Raw genomic sequence first — 6,525 nt, forward strand, 5'->3', positions numbered from 1 at the left:
AAAAAAAATCACAATATGGTTATTTTTCTTGCATTACAGCAACAAATACACCAATACCACCAGTATCAGTTAAGAACATTTTTCACAACCACACTACATAAATAAAGCAAAGCTTTGCAATACCTTAAAATAGGGACAATCGATGGACAATCTATTGAAGTTGTCCTCCAAGCGAGACATTTAAATTATTGCGTATGTCTTGTACTTACACTTAGGGTGTTTTCCTTTTTTAATACACCACCGAACGACAATAGTGTAGCTGCTAACATTTTGTGCTACATTAGGTAGTTTAGGTATTTCAGTCTATTTGAACCACACAATAGTAAATGAAAGTGAGATAATTTATAGGACACATAGGTCTTCAAAAACTAATTTATAATACAAATAGATCCCTAAAAATACATTACCAGACAGAGTGGTTTTCTTCTAGAGCCTTTTATTAAGAATGAATATATCCTTCCAAAATATTGTTTGTGCTAAGTAGAAACAACACTGTTTTTGTCCACGTTAATCAGGGACCAAATTGTCCTGAACATGACATGTGTCTCTTTAACGGTCATGTAGGCCGGTTAACAGCCACGTAGGCCAGTTAACGGCCACATAAGAATGCTATGTTAGTCAATAATGGGTCAAAGCGACAGTTAGAAAAAATAATTATTAATGGTTAGAAAAAATTTTCTCATTAACAACTTCAATCATCTAGCTAACACTCTCATCATGCTACAAAAAATTACCTTCTTAATCTATTTCTGTTGCATGTCATGATGTCATCTTCATGGAACAATAACCATTATCTCCTGCCGTAAATATATGTCATTTACTTATTTTATCGTGTGTAGATATTTTGCCTGTTCTACACTAGAACAACATCCTTAAAAGTAAGATCAAATAAGAAAAAAAGTGTCAACCACCTAAAGCTTCTACTTAATATATTTAATATTAATTTTGATAACTATAAGAAAACTTTGAAACTTTTTTTTAAATATTTTTAAAAATACTCATAACTTATAAAAACTACAAGAACAATCACATTGTATTTTTGATTTACTAAATATAAAACAAAAAATATAATAATCTTATAATTTTTTTTTACCAAACTTAGTCTGAGTTATATTAAGTCTTTTCAAGTTTCTCTTTTTTACCTATTTTATACTCTTAAAAAAAAGATTCAAAAATCTTGAACTCTCTCTTTCCTTTTACTTCCCTTTTAAAAAATTTCCATTTCCTCCTCTTACAACTAGTTAACATATCTTGTGAGGTAGATTATGATTTTAAATGTATTAACTAAAGATGACAATAGGTAGGATAGGGTAGGATAGCAACCTTATTTTTATCTGCGAATTTATAATATATCAACACTAATTTTATCCGCTTTTAACCTGCGGATATCCGATTTTATCCTCAAGTCATCAAAAGAATGCAATATTCAATAATCTGATGATATCTTAGGATTGTAATTTAGTATTTATATATCATTAAATATATTTGACTTTTATGTAAATAAAAATATTAAATTTTTAATTAAAGCTCTTAGTTTAATGGTTAAAGGTTTATTATATGAATGAAAAGTATTTGATTTGACACTTACTCTAATATTATAGGAAACTTTTCAAATGATCCAGACCACTTTTTTGGAACTCTGATAATCCAATTCTAGTGGCCGTTGGAGTTAACAATTAAATAAACATACGGTACTGATTGATTTGGATTTATGTAATGTGATTCATGAAATACTGAGCGTACTATATAAGTTAACCTGATGTTGTGGTTGTCTGCCGTTAGGGGATTTATAGGGGAGTAGGGGTCATTCATGCCCTTTTATGGTGCTGTGCTGGAAGAGTAAGCTAGCTAACGTGTGGAACAGCTAGCTGAGAATTGTATGGGTCAGGATGTTAAATATTTGTAGTATGAGCCAGGTTGTTGTTATTGGATCCGATCAGCATAAAAAACTATTACCCCACCCCCATTAGATAACCTAACTCTCCTAAGTCCTAACCTAGCGCAGCCACTGTCAAAGAAACGAGAAACCCCACTACCCGAATGCGAAACCCAACCCCACCCAGTCCTCCCAGCGCCTCCCAGCCCCTCCCAGCCCTTCCCAGTCCCGTCGAACCAGCACCTCCCAGCCACTCCCAGTCCCACGAACCAGCGCCTCCTAACCCCCTCCCAATCTCGCCGAACCACCGCCTCCCAACAGCACCGGACAGCCACGAAGCAGCGTGGGCCATCCCCTCCCAACAGTGCCAAACCGGCGAACCCAATCCCTCCGACACCAGATATGGAGCCTCCAACTCAGGTATTAATTTGACCGATTTTGTTCTTTGTTGTCTAATTCAGTGTATTTTTGTTTAAATTTCTTGGTAATTGTTATTTATTTCATTCTGTTTGAATTTTTGCCTTTGTTTGAATTTGTGAATTTATTTTGTTTGAAATTGCTGATTATTTGTCATTAACAGTATTTGCAATTGAAACTTAATACCTGGCAGATGTAGAAGTTTCGACTGCATGCATCATATTGATATAAATGGGTTGCCCTTCAACACACAGGGTTATGCCATGTTTAATCACTGTATTTTGTGTAGATCGTATAAAAAAAGAAAATTTCATGGCTTTGATGGTTATGCACTTATGTCTGTGATTTCAGTAATTAGACCTGAAGCATTAGTTCAAATAATTCAGTTAATGTTCATGGTACAAAATTTCTATTGTATTAATCTTATGAATTGTAACTTGGGGTTACTTGTGAAGCAAAATTTGCTGGAACTTCTGTGTAATTTGTGAATTTATGAATTGTATAATTATGTTTATATGATTATGGTTTTAGCTATGCTTGTCAGTGTTTGTGTCTCTCTTGGATTGTAATTTTGTGATGCTGTGACATGCCTTGTTTTGTTTGGCTAATTATTCTTTACTACCTTTTAAATAGTGTTAGCTCTGTAATTTGATTAGTTTTGTTTATTCTAGTTTTAGTTTTGTATGAGCTTGCTTCAATTTGATTTTTTTTTGTATTGAGCATTTGAATCCTTTCCTGATTGAATGTGGTAACTAAATTTGAAGGTGCAGATATATTTGAAGTCCTTGTTGGATTTGTGAACATGAAAGGAGATATTATCAGTTTAAATTTATTCCGCATTCTATTTCATCTGCATTATCATTATTGAAAATAATTTGTCCTGTTATTACTATTCGTCTGATTTTTTTATTTTTGTTCTGTGGTCTTGGTATTTTAGAATTTAGGTAGTGGTTACCAATTCAAAGGTGTTGAATATAGATTTGAGAAATATATTGTTTTTCTTGGCAGGTATATTTTTCTCCAATGAGGGTGCTTGTTGTATGGCGGCATCAATTGTTAATCTTCATGAATAGGTATGGTTAGTATTGACATTTAGTTTTATACTTGGATTGAAAGATTTGTCTCAAAATGAAGAAAGACACATTTTGATATTTACAGAAATATTTCCTCCAACGTTGTGGTTCTTTGATGATTTCGTTTGTTTCTTTGATACTCTGTAGTTGTTGTGTAAGGGACATTTGTAACACCCTACCACACAGAGTCTTATGCTTAAGTCATAAAACAGAGGTGGCGAGGTATTACGACCTCTAAAGGTAAAATTTAGTACGTATAGTATTGCAAAAATGTTCATAACTAGGAGCCTTTGAAAAAAAGTGGGTAATTTAAAACCGATACATCAAAAATCGCAACACTCCGATCATTAACGTAAGTGAACAGCTGGAACTCAAGCTAAAGTAAAGAGATATACAAAAGAGTACCAAAATACATATATCAAGACTCGGGACTCGGCTTGCGAAGATAGCCGGTCTGAGCATACAGTATACATACATATATATAGTAAGGAAAACCCAAAAGACAATATACAAATCCTGCTTCTCCAAAACAACCTATAAGAGGATTAAAAACAAAATACATATATAGAGGAGAATATAAGTATCTAAACAAGTATATAATGACCAAAATAAAATCCCAAGATACAAGGATCTCCGCCAAAAGGAAGTCTCCAGCATGCATCAGTGAGGAGCTTCACGTCCTGCATCTGAAAACCACAAAAATTCGCATGGGTGAGAACCGGAGGTACTTAGCATGGTAACAGTGCCCAAATATCTAACATGTAATGTCCTGGGAAAGCCAAAGGCAATCTTAGAACTTCCAAATTATAATCAAAGCGTATAAACATAACTAAACCATAACAATTGTAAACAGGCAACTGACTTAAGGATCTTCGGTCTAATTATATGTCCCCTTTCCAAATCCTGCAAACCTCCTAACTGCCAACAGTAACAGATGCAAGCACAAGTATATCAAAAAAAGAAATGCACAAGTAGGAAGTGGATAGCACAATTAAGCAAGTAACAAGAAATGATGCAGTCAAGTAGGCAATCCAGACAAATCACATATAATGCATATGATGCATGCCTGTCCTAGTGGCTGAAGAGTCTCATCTGTCGGTTATAAAGCCAACCCGACAAGTCCTGGTAGCTAACCATTGAAATGTCCCTCTGTCGCGCATCCCCAACTCGAGTAATCCACAAACATAATTATAATTTATATCCAACACCCTCACTGGTGTATATTCATGGGGGCGAGCTCATCCAAAACTTTCACAGTGTCCGGCCACACTTGCGACATAGGATCAGCAGAGTATCGAGTCTCCACCTAGAGCACGTGGAGGCTAGCCACTGCTTTCACCCAGGAAAACTCATATCTTAGATAGGTGGAGTGCAAACAGTCATAGTATCAACAATTCAATTCAGCATATATGCATTTAATCACAGCAACACATTAACATTTATCTCAGCCACTCCGGCTTAACAATCATAATCCCATACTCAGCCACAATCATCATCATCACACATGGCCATTCGGCTCGTGAAATACTCATCCCTTTCGGCTCAAATCATACTCAGCACTCCACCATCCTTTCGAACCGCTCATATCATCATTATTCATCATACTCATCATTACATCCATTTTCTTCCTCCACAAGTTACCCCTTTCCTAGACTTCTCTCAATCTCTAGACATTTAATATCAAATTAAGACTCGAGGGATGAAATTGGGAGTTTATAAGTGTGAAATAACATTCTGGAAGGTTACGAGCTTGTTGGGAATGTACAGAACTTGAAAACAAAGTTTTTGAAATAAACTGGGTCGCGTGCGTACGCACAGGGGGTGTGCGTGCGCACGTCCAAAAATAATTTTAAACGTGTGCGTACGCACAAGTCTGTGCGTACGCATAGAAAGCAAAAATTCTTAGGGTGGGGTGCGCGCACAACGTGTGCTAGCGCTGCCATTAGTGTGCCATTCCCAATGTGTGCATGCGCGCACAGGCTTGTGCGTACGCACAGCTCGCAATCCTTCGTTGGTTGCGGGTGCGCATAGGGCGTGCTAGCGCTACCTCTAGCAGCCCTGTCTCCACGTGTGCATACGCACAAGTCTGTGCGTGTGCATAGGACCAAATTCTTGCATAGTGTGCGTGCACACAGGGCTGTGCGTGTGCACACAAGCCAAAAATCACAAATTCTGCAGAAGTTGCAGAATTCAGATTTTTCACCCAAACTTCAAATGATCATATCTCCTTCCACAAAATTCGGATTTTCACCAAATTTGAACCATTTAAAAGCATATATAGTTATCTTTCCATTGATGTAAAAATCATAAATTTTCGAAAACAATTGTTCAATATATGATCCGTTGAAGTTCATCAAAATCCCAATTTTCCAAAACTTACAAACTCCCCATTTTCAAAGCATACCTTTACCAAACTCATTCAAAAGCCAGCCAAACCCAAAGTTTCAATACCAAATACTCTCATCCACTCATTCAATCATCAACCCATCAATTTCCACCATATCTAACCAAATTTCAAGGCAACAATTCCCACATAAAAATTAACAATTCACACCTCAATCTCCAATAATATCCAATTCATCAATCACCATATATATATATACACATAAAAAATTCACATTTCAATTCATGCTCATCAACAAGAGCCTCAATGCTATAATCAATTCTACACATTGAACCATATCACACCCAATTTTCACACATGGTACCACATTTAGCATCATTTCACAATTCACTAAATTCATATACAACAACACAATTCATATCAATCCATCTACAATCTTAATGATTCAACTCCTATCTTAGGGTCTCTAGCCTACGTTTTCACACCACATTACATTTTAGATATAGGAAACCGAAACCATACCTTGGCCGATTCCCGTTCCACCCAGAACACTCTCAAGTTCACTTTTCCTTAACTTCCAATGTCCCAATGCTTCACCAACAGATTTCCAAGCTTGGGATTCCACGCCAAAGCTTTCCAAAACCACCAATCAAGCTCCAAAACACACATATACAATGCCTAAGCCACCATATCATATAAAAACACAATAACTCAATCACTAAATCACAAACTTTCAAGTATCTAGCTTAGGGTTGAGAATCTCACCTTACCCAAAGACCAAGGGAGCTAGAGAAAGCCTTCCCTTCAATTTAATT

Source organism: Arachis hypogaea, chromosome 20, assembly GCF_003086295.3.
Source record: "Arachis hypogaea cultivar Tifrunner chromosome 20, arahy.Tifrunner.gnm2.J5K5, whole genome shotgun sequence".
Lineage (NCBI taxonomy): Eukaryota > Viridiplantae > Streptophyta > Magnoliopsida > Fabales > Fabaceae > Arachis > Arachis hypogaea.